The 12,023-nt window shown below is 58.6% G+C and overlaps 1 protein-coding gene across 3 annotated transcripts in view; it reads left to right on the top strand.

Annotated features, from left to right (window-relative positions):
* Positions 1–1,891: 1,891 nt before the first annotated feature.
* DLGAP3 (DLG associated protein 3) overlaps positions 1,892–12,023 on the top strand; it is a 116,182-nt gene continuing 106,050 nt past the window's right edge. For all 3 annotated transcript variants that reach the window (XM_090057768.1, XM_090057769.1, XM_090057767.1), the window contains exon 1: positions 1,892–2,076. The gene's annotated coding sequence lies outside the window, so the exon portion shown is untranslated. The remainder of the gene's footprint in view (positions 2,077–12,023) is intronic.

The raw sequence follows: 12,023 nt of genomic DNA, 5'->3' as shown, positions 1-12,023 counted from the left end.
TGGTGAGCACTGCATGGACACGCAGCAGGAGACCACTTACACCCCAGAGAGTGCAGACCCCAGACTGGCCAGGCAGGAGGGAAGCAGCATTGATGGAGGATGGCGAGGAACTGCAAGGTGTTGCCCAAGGTTATGCAGGGGGCAGTGGCAGAGCTGGGATCCGACTGCTGCTGGGTCTCAGTGTTGGACCCGCGAGGCCACCCTTCCTTTTCACGACCTTTATGGCCCATATCTTCTGATGCAAGGGTGCAGCCAAAGCACTGGACTTGGGCGTTCATTGTTTCTAGTGCCAGGGCCTGGCTTCTTCCTCTCAGCTGGGCATTGCCAGTCCTGGCGCACAGTGTGGAGGCCAGCAGGAAAAGAGTTGAGCCCTATGGTCCAGGGCAGTGGCTGTGCAGGAGCAGGGGTCCACCAGGCTGGCTGACGGGGGGCAGGGGCTGTCACGGGCCAGCCGGTAAGTCACAGGGATGCTCGGAGAGGAGGCAGCATCCGAGGTAGCAGGGGGAGGTAAGATCGAGAGGGCTCGCATGCCTCCTCCCCCACCCGCTTGCCCTGGGCCACTGCCACGGCCACACGCCCATGCTGGAAGTGGCAGATGGAGTGAAAGCAAATGGGCCAGGCCTCCAGACGCTCCCAACAGGGGACCTGCCAGTCTCATGCTGGGCACGCTTCTTCCAGCCTTGGGTCTCTGGGCAAAACTGGGGGCATCAGCCCATGCAGCCATGGCACCTGGCGACCCAGTCCTGAGAGACCTGCCTGCCCGACAGCACAGAGCAACCCGCCGTAGCAAATAGTCTTATAAAGCTCCCCCACCCACCAAGCTGTTTAAACAGACCCTGCCCTAACCAGAGGGGGAAAATTGCCTTGCCCCATCCCTGTTGCCTGCAGGGGTTTCTTTTTTGGCTGGCCCCGGGGAAGCAGAGAGCGAGGGCGGCCTGTTATTACTGTAAGAGCCATGGGAGCAGCCCGCTCCCCCGGCAGGCCGAGGCACTGGCTGCTTTGAGCACCCCCTCCCCAGGGCCCAGCGAGGTGCTGTAACTAGTTTATTCTCTCACTGCACTTGTAAGCCGTGCCCGCTGTAATTATTAGTATTAGCAAATTACGTTGAGTACGGTGAGGCGGCTCAGTGCAGGAGGTGGAAAGGGAGCTAATCACCTCGGCTCAGGCTCTGTCGTGCCCTGGAAGAGGTTGGGCCGGGGGCGGGGGGGTGTTTGTGGCACTTGAATTTCTCCCCGCTGGGCTACTCGTGGATGGCTGATGCAGGGCAGAGATGCGGCGGCTGCAGGGCATTGCCTAGACATGCGGGGCGTATTGCAAAAGCCGGGAGGGGGGCAGTGGCGCGACCCCCCAGCGCGTCTGAAGGGGCGGCGGGAAGCGAACCCGGCTCCTCGCCGCTTCCAGGCGAAGGGCCCTGAGGCTCGCAGCTGGTGCGGGGCCGCAGGCTGGCAGCGGGAGCCAGGTCCGCGCTCGCCGAGCCGGCATTTGTGGCCCGGGGCACGGCCTCGCTCGTGCAAACACCTGTGCACGGGCACGGGCGTGTGCGCAGGCGGCCCCAGGCTCGAGTGGGCGCTCGCAGCCGTACGCAGGCCACGCACACGAGCCGCTGTCCCCGCTCCGGCGCCGCCAGCCCTGCGTTCAGCACCAGGGCCAGGGCCGCCGGCCACGTGCGGGGCCCCGCGGCCCGCCGCTGCGTGGGGCGGGCTTCTCCCACCCGCGCCCAGGTCACCGGGGGCGGCCGGGGCAACGGCCCCGCAGCGCCCCCGCGCCCCGCCGCGGCCGCCGGGAAACGCCCCGGGCCGGGCCGGGCCGGGCCGGGCCGGGCCGGGCGGGGCGGGGCTGGCTCCTCCCCCCGGCCGCGGGGGCGGAGCCGCGTGCGCGCGCCGATCCGGGGGAAGCCGCCGCCGCCTCCTGCTCGGCGCCGGCTCCGGGCTCCGCTGGACCCGCGGCTCTGCAGTGCGGGGCCGGCGATGCGCTCGCCCCTGCCCCGCGGCCGCCCTGCGAGCCGGGCGGGGGCCGCGGAGGAGGCCCGGCGCGGCCCGGAGGATGTAGCCCGCCGAGGAGCTTGGCCCGGCCGAGGTAGGGGGGCGCCGGGGGAGCCCCCTCGGCCGGCCCCGGCGGCGGGGCGCCTCGCGGGGGGCGGCGGCTGCCCCTGCCTCAGTTTCCCCACCTGTGGCGCAGGCCGCGCGGCGCGGGGGCCGCGCTCCAGGGCGGCGGGGCAGGGTGCCGGTGCGGGCTGGGCCCGGGCTTCGCTTGGATTCGTGGCGGGTCTCGCTACCTTGACGGCCCCCGGGTGCTCCCGGCGCGGCCTGGCTATGCCCCTGGGGGTGCCCCGGGTGGGGGCATTCATGGGTAGAAAGCTGCTCGTGCCCACCTCTTGCTGGGGAGTCGCCCCAGGTAACTCGCACGTCGCCCCGTGTCTCCAGCAGGTGTTTAAAGTCGGGGCGGGGGACACGGGGACGGAGGTCAGGCGTGGCCTGCTGGCTAAGCCCCCGGCTTCCTCCCCTGAGGCCTAGTCGCAGCGCGCTTGGGCTCTGAGCCCATCCGCTGTCACCGTGGCTTCTTCCTCTGCTGTCTGAACAGGACCAGGCTCCGGCCCTGCGTGCAGCTGCAGGGAACTGGGTGGCACCTAGGACTGTCCTCAAGCCGAGACCTCCAGCACCGCAGCGTGGACCCCTGCCCCCCAGCTAAAAGGGTGCTGGCAGTAGTAGGGCTGGTATCCTTGAGCGGACAGGTAGCTGGAGGAGAACGGGACACGCTGCGCCCAGGCACAGGGAGGGCAGGTGGAGGGATTTGCTGGGGACAGTCCAGTGAATGTGACCTGGTGGGTTAGCTGGGTGCTAGCTGTGTCCTCCAGGGGTTTTCTGCCCGGTGACTCCCCACCCGGTCTTCCGGAGGGGTTTCTGGTGGGCTGAGTTGTTCCTCGTTCACATCTCCAGGCTGGGGCTGGTGAAAGGTTGCCGAGTAGCTCTAGGAATTGAAGTGATATTAAAGCCTTTCACCAGCATGAGGGTGGGGAGGTGAGTCCGCTGCTTTTGGAGCTGAGTGCAGGCTGCTGGCTGCTGCGCTGGATGGCCCCAAGGGCCACTCGCTGGCATGGCAGTGTTTCCCCCTGCGCTCTTCTCTTTGCAAGGCAGAATTGGCCAGAGTGCTGCACGTGGCGCCGTGGGGTGATGGAGGGAGACACCTTTCTCCTTTGGCCTTTGCCAGGCTTTGGGGCATCTCGATATCCCTGGCAGGACCAGAAATGCCCAAGCTTTCTCTCCCTGCCTCTTCCTATGCCACATGCTGAGAGCCCACGGGGGGGTGGGGACTCTCCTGACTGCGCCTCTGCACCCCTGCTGATGGTCCACATTGGAGAGTTGTTCCCGCCTGCTGCAGGGTAGCAGAGAACCAGTCTTGCTCCATGGGCCGCAGTCGTCATATAAGATCCCAGGAGAGACCTGCAGGGCACCAGAAGTGTAAAAGCCTGGGTACGAGATAGACCGGACCAGGGGTGACAGGGCCCTGCTGATTAACAGAGTCTCCCCTGCCTTGGGAAGATCTCCTGTAGCCACCCTACCTCTCTGGGCTGCATTTGCTCCTGGTGGGTGACAGCTGCTTATCCAGAGCGGATCCAAAAGGCTCAGTCAGGAGCAAGGTAGTGCAGGAAGCGGCCCGTCGAGCCTGGATTGCTCCATGAAGCGGATGTAATTTCCTGCCTGCCTGTATTTCCCCCCGCATGCTTTTAAGTGTTCTCCTGTAAACATTGCTGTGTGTTCCCCAGCTGCTGGAGCCCTTGAGGACACTCATCTGTAGGCGTTGGAGGGATCTTTCTTTTGATTCACCGTGAGCAGCTTGCCGTGAGGAGTGGTGCACAATGGTGTCATGGAGGTACTTGGGGGTGGGGGCCAGCCAGCCCTTATAACGTGGTGAGAGAGCTCCTGTTTTGATGCAAGCGCGAACCCCATAGGTGGAGCCCGCAGATGGAGCCACGGGGTATTTCAGTACTGAGACGGGGAAGCCGATGCTTGTCTGGGGCTGTCCAGGCTTGTCACCTTGGGAGCTGGTCCAGCGAGGGCCCTCTGTGTTGCGTATTGGTGTGACTCCCCATGAACGGCAGTGTGTGGTGCTCTCGGTCACGTTGCTGGGTTGGCCCCAAGGAGGTTTCCCTACAGAGAAGCTGTGAGCTTGGGATCCCTCCTCACTATGGGTCAGAGACGAGGCCTGTTAGGGCAGCGGTGGGTTGGTGCTGGCAAGAGAGGAGATCACAAGCCAGCATCAGTGGGCAGCTGTACGTGGTGCAAAGGCATGAGCGCATCTTGTCCCTGCGTTGCTTAGAAATGCCCAAACCCAGATGGGCCACAGGGACCCAGCTCCCGTCTCGGTTTGGGTCAGCGGGAGCTTGTCTTACTGCTTTACCAGCTCTGTGGGTAATCACGAGGCTTGCATCCCCTCCCAGAACCTAGTGCTGCGATCCCAGATCCGCCGCTGCACTGGACACTCTGCAGGTAGGAGGTAGAGGCAGCTTGGCCCTTAGCCAGAAGCTGGGTCGCTGCCAAGCCTGGGAGTGCAGGGGATCCAGTGCAATGGGATCCAAGATGGAAATGAATAGCTGCTGCTGGGGGGGAGGGAGAGAGCTCCGAGGCATGAGACCGTGCAGTGAGAGGGGTGGGAGTCCTGCTGCTGCTGCTGGGAGCAAGATCTCTTAAGTTTCAAGCTCTGTCTGCGGTGGAAGGTGGTTGTGATAAATAATGCCCTTTGCTCCACCCTCCTGGGCTTTATTGGGATAAAAGGGTGCCTGTAGGGAACCCTTCAGCAGAGGCTGGTTCTGAAGATCCTACAGCCTCCGGTCTCCTCCCTCTGCACCCCAGAGCCTCCCCTGACAGCCTGGAAATGAAGCCGTTTAATTATTTGAAGCCATTGTTTTCTGGTTTGCTTGCAGTGTGCGCTTTATGGCATGCAGAATTTGGCTGGGGTTAACTGTTTCCTAGTGCTCGGAGGCGTTTGTGCGTAGGATCCTGTTTCAGGCCCGCCGAGAGTGCTGTGGGAAGGGTCTGGGTTGCCATCTCTCCGCAGCGGAGGATATATTCCCTGTCAAGTACCGTCGGTCTGACTGGCACCTGGTGCTGAGATGCACATGGCGCTGAACTGAACCCGGGGGCTGAGCAGCCAGATAGTTTGGAACCAACCTGGTCTCAGCTCCAAATTTTCACCCAGTTCTTGTGTCGGTAACAGGCCCAACATCCGAACAGCTGGGAGCTTTGGCTCCCAGCTCCAGATTTTGCACATGGCTTTTCTCTCGATTAACCAGCTGAACCAAAACCCTGGAGCCAAACTTGCCTGAAATTTGGATCTGGAGCCGATTTTCTCTTTCTTGGCCCCTTATTTCCATAACGGGCCAAATCCTGGACCCCAGCTGAGGTGCTTGGATCCACATCCAAATCGGAATCCAGATCCAGGATGCAGGATTCCCTGATGGAGCTCTTAAAGGGGCCAAGCCCAGCAAGGGACTAAACGTTAGCCCAGTAAAGCTATTCACTGAACAGGCCTCTGAACAGCATAGAAATCCCCAGTGCAATCTTTGGTGCTCATTCAGGGAGTCTGGTGATGAGTAATAAAGGTAATATAGAGGAACACTGCTTGGAAAGGTACAAGAGTCTGAGTGCTAAGAATAGTCCCCTCAATTCTGTTGTATTTCAGATATGCCCAGAGGCCATAGGAAGCTTGCATCAAGGTGCTACACTCCTTGGGTCAGATCCCCAGGTGGCATAAATCGGTATAGCTCCATTGATGTCAACAGCAGTCAGCTCTTTTCCCTACTCTATCACCTGTCTGCCGTGATATAGCTGTTTCTTTCTTTCCTGCCACCTGCAACTAGGTTAAATGTCAAGCCCTGGACTGATATGATGTGCGGAGTCCAGGGCACTGCTCCTTGAAAAGCAGGCTCGGGGAGCTGCGAGAACATGAATTCACTCCATTCTGGTGGCTTCCCAGCATATAGGAACGATTCGCACAAGGAGCAGGTTTATTGGGAGCAGTAGGGGAAGGTCTCACAAGTGACACCGGGGACGTGTATAAGCAGGTGGAGGTGGCACTTGAGTTGTACGGTGTAATGGGCCTGTTGGCAGAGCAGCGGGGGCATGATTGCCCCTCGTGCGCCGCTTTATTGGGCTGTTCTCAAGGTGAAATCACTTGGCTTTAAGGGTGGCTTGAAAAATAGCTCCTTCCTGGCAATCCCTGGAAATGTCCCCATTTCATCTAGCAGAAGAAGGATTCAGTGGAGTGTGAGAAGGAGGGGTTGTCACGCCCCCCCTGCGCTGGGTTGGGACCCAGCCTGGAGCGCTGTGCGTGGGCCCAGCTGTTGCATGGAGCAGCTTCTGGGGTGTGAGGGGCCAGTGGCGGTAAAGACGATGCTGATGTGGTTCATTGTGAAGGCCATGGGGGGATTTTGTTTGCAGGTTTGTGGGAAGGCACTGGGAGATCTGAGTTTGGTTTCCTGCTCCGGGAATGGGCATGTCACCAGTCCCTGTCTGCACCCCTGTTCCCCACCCAGAAGCTATTTCTCTTCATGGCTCATTGAGTCTCCATTGCTGTCTGGGAGCAACGTGACCACCCCAGACCTGCCTTGATGGAGCCTTTCCACCACCTTGCTCTGCCAGCCTTGCAGGTCTGTGACTGGCGAGGCCTTCAGGGATGTCTCTGCAGCTCACCCAGGGATACGCAGTGGGCACAGGAGACCGGGCTTGGACCTGGCCCTGCCACTCACTTCCTCTGTAGCCTTGGGCAAGCTGCTTGCACCATCCTGTGCCTCAGTTTCCCCTCTTCCTAGTTAGATCCTCTTTGAGGCAGGATCAGTCTCACAAGGTGTCCATGCATCATCCATCACGGAGCTCAGCTGGGACTTTCGGGTGCTCCCAAAATACAAATAATGAATAAGAATTCAACCTTCTGCAGACGCGGGCCCTGCTGTCCCACTTGAGCTAAAGAGAAATCCTCTTTGCGGGTGAGCAGTACGGGGTCTTGGACATGGCTGGGATTAATGTGCATGCCCTGCCCATTACAGACACATGTGCTCTTTAACCTGAGATAGGATCCGTCTATGCTTGTTTGATTTTAAAGGCTGCTGTGAGTAGCCAGGGCCTCCACAGTGCAGAGGAGGCTTGCGGCTTTGCAACCCTGGAAGAATCCCTGAGCATAAAGTCCCAGTCTTTAGTGTGCTGTCAGCTTGGGTCCAAGGGCCAGTCCTGCTAGCCAGAGCAGCTCGGGTACCTGCACTGCGCTTCAGCCTGTGCGTCCCCAGGGCTGGCCATCGGCATGAGGAGCGGAGGAGAAGCAGCGAGCGCCCTGTTGCAGCACTGGGCTGCTGCGGTGATCAATCGCCTCCCAAAGCACTCGGCCACTTCAAGGTCGCAGGCAGCCCTGCTTTTTGAGTAGGGGTGAGCGAGCCTCTGTGTGATGGGGGAGACTCAGAAGAATAGGCCTGGCTGCACCCCAGTGGTATTCTCCCGGATCCCCTCCCCTCCGTGCTGCAGCCTAGGATGGCCCAGCCTTGGCAAGCTGGGGTGAAATGCTGTACTTCTCTGTCTGCAGCCCCTCGCTGCAAGCTAGCACTCCCCCAGCCCACCATGTGAAAAGAGGCTGTGATCCCTCTTTGCAGAGCAGGCGGGTCCCCTCTGGGCTCCCTTTAAGCTCTGCCAAGCCTTTTAGGGAGCAGAGACGGTCCCCAGCCGCCCCGGCTCCTCTGAAGCCGAATGATATTGATGGATTGTTTCGATGCATCTCAGCGTACAGATTGCCGTTCCACTTAGGGTGACCTGGCGCATGCAGGGAGGGTTGGGCAGGGAGGGGAAAGAAATGACTTAATCATTGCCAGGCCTGTACCCGGAGCATGTGCGCGGGAGGAGGGGTTTGATCGCGCTGAATGGACCAGCGCGTGTGAGCTCCTGGCTGAGGCGGCGTTGGACGCCAGGAGAGGCACGTGGCAGGAGAGCGAGCGCACACTAGATTTGGGAGAATTAATTTGTACAGTCTAAGTGGATGCAGGATCAGGCAAGCTCTGCGCGTGTGTCTCCCACTCCAGGGCTATGGGGCAAAGTCTCAGCAGATGAGCGTTGGCATCTTTCTATTTAAACTCCCATAAACCCATCTATAAATCCTAATTAGATTTGTCACATTTTTCTCATCCCCCTCCCCCTCCTTGCCGCCCGCCCCTCAAAAAGCTGGGATCAGAACGAGCCATGACATGCTTTCTAATCAGCCCGGGAATTCGTCTCTCTCTCCCGGCCCCGGTGCGGTTCCGAGGAGGGATTTGCAAAGCCTTTTGTCTGTTGCTGCCCAAGCAAAAAGGGCTGCTTTGCAATTCCCCTGCTCTGAGCTCTGGTTACGGCACATGCAAGTGCTTCACTGCCCCAGAAAATGAATATCCTGAAAGCACCTGCAGTAGCCCTAGAGAAATACTGCCGTGGCGAGGTGAGGGCAGCCAGGCATTTGGGAGTGACCGTGCTGTAACACTGAGCAGACCTGTGATAGCTCAGTGGCATGGATGGACCCATGCCAGCTACCCGAGTGACCCCACCAGAGGGAATGGGAGTCGGGACTCCTGGGTTTTCCCCCCGGGGCCCTGGCTAGCGATTAGGAGTCTGGCTTGAAAGCTGGTGGAAGCTGCGGTTGTGCCGAACCATTGCAAATTCACCTTCTTATGTCACCTCTTTATGTGTCAGGTTGTCCCTCTGTAACGTGGCTGGAAGGATGGGCCTGGCAGGGAGGGTGTCCGTCCCTGGAGCTCCTCTGCTGAGAGCTCCTGGGGAATGCAAAGCATTGTTCCTATTTTATTCTCTTATTCAGAGCTGTTGAGTTGCACTTGAAAAGGCATTTACAGGTGGGCGCCCAAGTACTGACGATCCAGTTCACAGCACACAGTGGGAGACGGGCAGGCAAATGGATGGCCTCAGCCTGGCCCGGCTTCTCCAAGACGCCCCCTCGGAGGCAGAGGGTTGCCTGACTGGGCAGCACCAAGCTGCTGGACTGGGCTGTTCAAAGCAGGGAAGCATTTCTTTGGGGGTAGCCTGTACACAGCTCTTCCGGGTGGCACAGGTGCCTCTGGGTAAGGGCGAGAGCAGCTGCTGTAGGAGCCGTGCATGCCATGCTGAGATGCCCTCCTGGTTGTGTTGAGGGAGAGGCAGCCTGGCCGTAACCTCCAAGGGCTTCTTTAGTGCTTATGTTAACAAGTAAGTCCTGTTGCACAGGGCCAAGTTTCACCTGGGAAGCACAAGATCTTTCCAGCACAGAGTCTAGGTCTTCTGGGCAGCGCTGTGGGCTCTGAGGACCTGGATGGAAAATGGGGCTCTGCCCCAAAACACCTGAGCCTGTGTTGGGTGAGCGAAAGCATTGGGCTCTTTCAGGCAGGGATTGTAGCCAGCTCTCCAGCCCTGTTTTCTGTTCATTCTGGGAGGGAGGCGGAGCGCCCAGCTGGGTGGGCAAGTCTTACGCACATGTAAGGAGTAGAAAACTGAGTGTTGCTCCATCTATGCTTCCTCCCAGTATGTGCATTGCCAGCAAAGGGGGCATTTTTTTACTTATTGCTGTCTGGGATTGAGGCCCGTTCAGATGGGCTGGTACCCAGGGATACAAATGCTTCTCCCTGGTGCCACCCCCAGCTCAACGACCTGTGAATCCTGACTGCTCGCAGCCCTGCCGGCTCTTGCGTTAGGTGACCAGCATGCTGCTTGCAGCTTTGTTGTCAAGCCCCACCTCCCAGAGTCAGGAGATCGTGGGCAAGTCTCAACACCAGAGCATGAGCAAATGCAACTTTGAGGCTAAAGACACAGAAGGCCACAGTCTTAATTAAAAATTAATCTATTAATTATGCAGATCCAAGGAATTTTTGAATGTTTTGGGCTGCCTTTAATCCGTTGAGTTCTAGAAAATCGCGGTGGAGATGCACCCCTCTCTGTGTGTGTTTGTGCCAGGGAGTTAAAAAATATGTCAAGCTGTGTGGTAACAAACAGCTTTGAATTGGCGGTGTTGTTTTAAAGCCAAGGCTCTGACACACTGCTTCTTTCCTCCTCCTGTCCTCTGAGTTTTGGCTGACTGACCACGCTTATGGTGGCGGGGGACGGGAGATGTGACTATTTATTACCAGGGCAAGGGGGGGAGCTGCTTTCGGTGAGACGTACAACTATTGGTGAAACTTCCTGCAGCGGGAAAGCCTCGAGTTGACCAGCAAGGCAAGTACTTTGGAAAGCATTGTGCTTCTTAATGTATTTGTGTGGCAGCAGCACCTTATGCCTCCCCTGAAGAGCTTCTGATCTGTGTATCCATTATCGGTGTATGTATTAAAGCTGTTTTGCCGCAACTTAGCCACAAAGGAGAAGGGGAAGCCTGTGTTTCAGGGAGTGATTGCTGTCTAGTCACTGGAACAAGCAGAGGGGGAGCTGGCGATCCTGAGCTGTATTCCCAGCTCTGTGACTGTGTCTCAGCTTCTCCAGCGGTGCAAAGGCATCCTGGCTGAGCTTGCTTTGCACTGGGGATGCTGCGACAGAGCTGGTTTTCTGCTGGAGGTTTCCGCTGGCTACAAGGAAGCAGGGGCTGGAGCCAGATTCAAACCCACCCCTTACTGTACAGCTGGACCCAACCTCCATCCCCTTTCCCACCTCTGGTTTCTGGATATGGTCCCAGTGGCAGGGTGTCTGGTGCAGCCAATGGGTTGGTGCCCGAATCTGCTGCAGCGTGCGAGTGAGAGCCCATTCTTCAGATTCAGGCCTTTGCAGAAGGAAGCTGGGAACCCGGGACTTTCCTGGGGCAACCCCTGGATGCCCGTCCCGAGATGGTGGCAGGCAGTTGCTTTCCCAAAGAGCTTCCAAATAGATAAGGAAGGCCAAGGCTAGAAAGGGAAACTGAGGCAGGCTGAGTAAAGGGAGCTGCTCCGGACTCAAGTTTATCTAGTTTCTGGTATTGTAGTGGCTTAGACATTGCATTCCCCGGGTGTTTGCCACAACCGTTGCATGACTCCAGGATCGGGGGCTCTGAGAGGGAACATCAAAGACGGAGGGACTGGTGAGAGCTGGCAGGGCTGGATCTGCACAGGGCCTGCCACTCTGTTGTTCCTTGTTCAGCAGCATCCCAGAGGCTGTTAGATGATGTGTATTCAGGACTATCTCTGGTTTGCTTTTGGCCAGGAGTGGAGTGCAGTGGGCTAGTGACTATACGGGTCTGCCTGTCCAGGACTGTGCTGTGGCTGAGCCATGGCTCCTGTACTGCTCAGGGTGATTCTCCTTCAGCTCAAGAGGCAGGGGCTACTTCTGCTTTTGGACTGGGAAGACCCGAATCCCGGTCTCATGGCACAAAGATGCCTTCTGCGCTTGTGTCCTGGAGGAGCTGGGCCTGCAGCGGGGTGGCAGCTTTGACCACACAGATTCCAGCTTGCCCAGTCTGATGGAGAGGGGCTGGGGGCGATTGAAAGAGCTGAGCTGCTTTAGCCAAATGAGGTGCAGGCTGCTGTCTGTCAGCAGATGGGAGGGACAAGACCTGCTGATGCTGTATTATGAAGCTGGCACGAGAGCAAAAGGGCTAAGCTAGCCCTGGCTCTGTCTGGACTGGGGGCAGGAGGAAGGTGCGGTGAGGCTCTGGGGCAGCTGGAGCCCAGCTGGGTTGACAGTGGAGTTCATGTCTCCGTGAGGGACTATGTCACCTGGTGCCTGTAATAGCAGGGCTGGGATGCAGTGCTTAGGGGGCCCTTCTGCTCCTCTGCCCGTGAGGAATGGGAAAGGCATGCAGGGCCCTGGACTGGTGCCCCCACCCTGTCCTAGACAGAGGCCAGATTGGTAGTGACTCTTCTCTTTGCCCTAGGCCTGGGGCCTGGCTCTGCTCACATTGTGTTGTGAACTCCTGGACACCAGAGAGATTGCAATGATGGATTGAAATAGATAGGCTGGGGCCTGACAGCTCCCAGGAGGACTGGGCCAGTTGTAGTGTACTGACACCTTTGTCTGGCTGTCTGCAAAGATGTGTGTGGCTGTAGGGCTGAGCACAGGGCTTTCTGGGCA

The sequence above is a fragment of the Crocodylus siamensis genome, chromosome 7 (genome assembly GCF_052110815.1).
Source record: "Crocodylus siamensis isolate JL-2025a chromosome 7, ASM5211081v1, whole genome shotgun sequence".
NCBI lineage: Eukaryota > Metazoa > Chordata > Crocodylia > Crocodylidae > Crocodylus > Crocodylus siamensis.
Note: the sequence above shows the minus strand (reverse complement) of the source record. Positions and strands in the feature narration are given on the sequence as shown.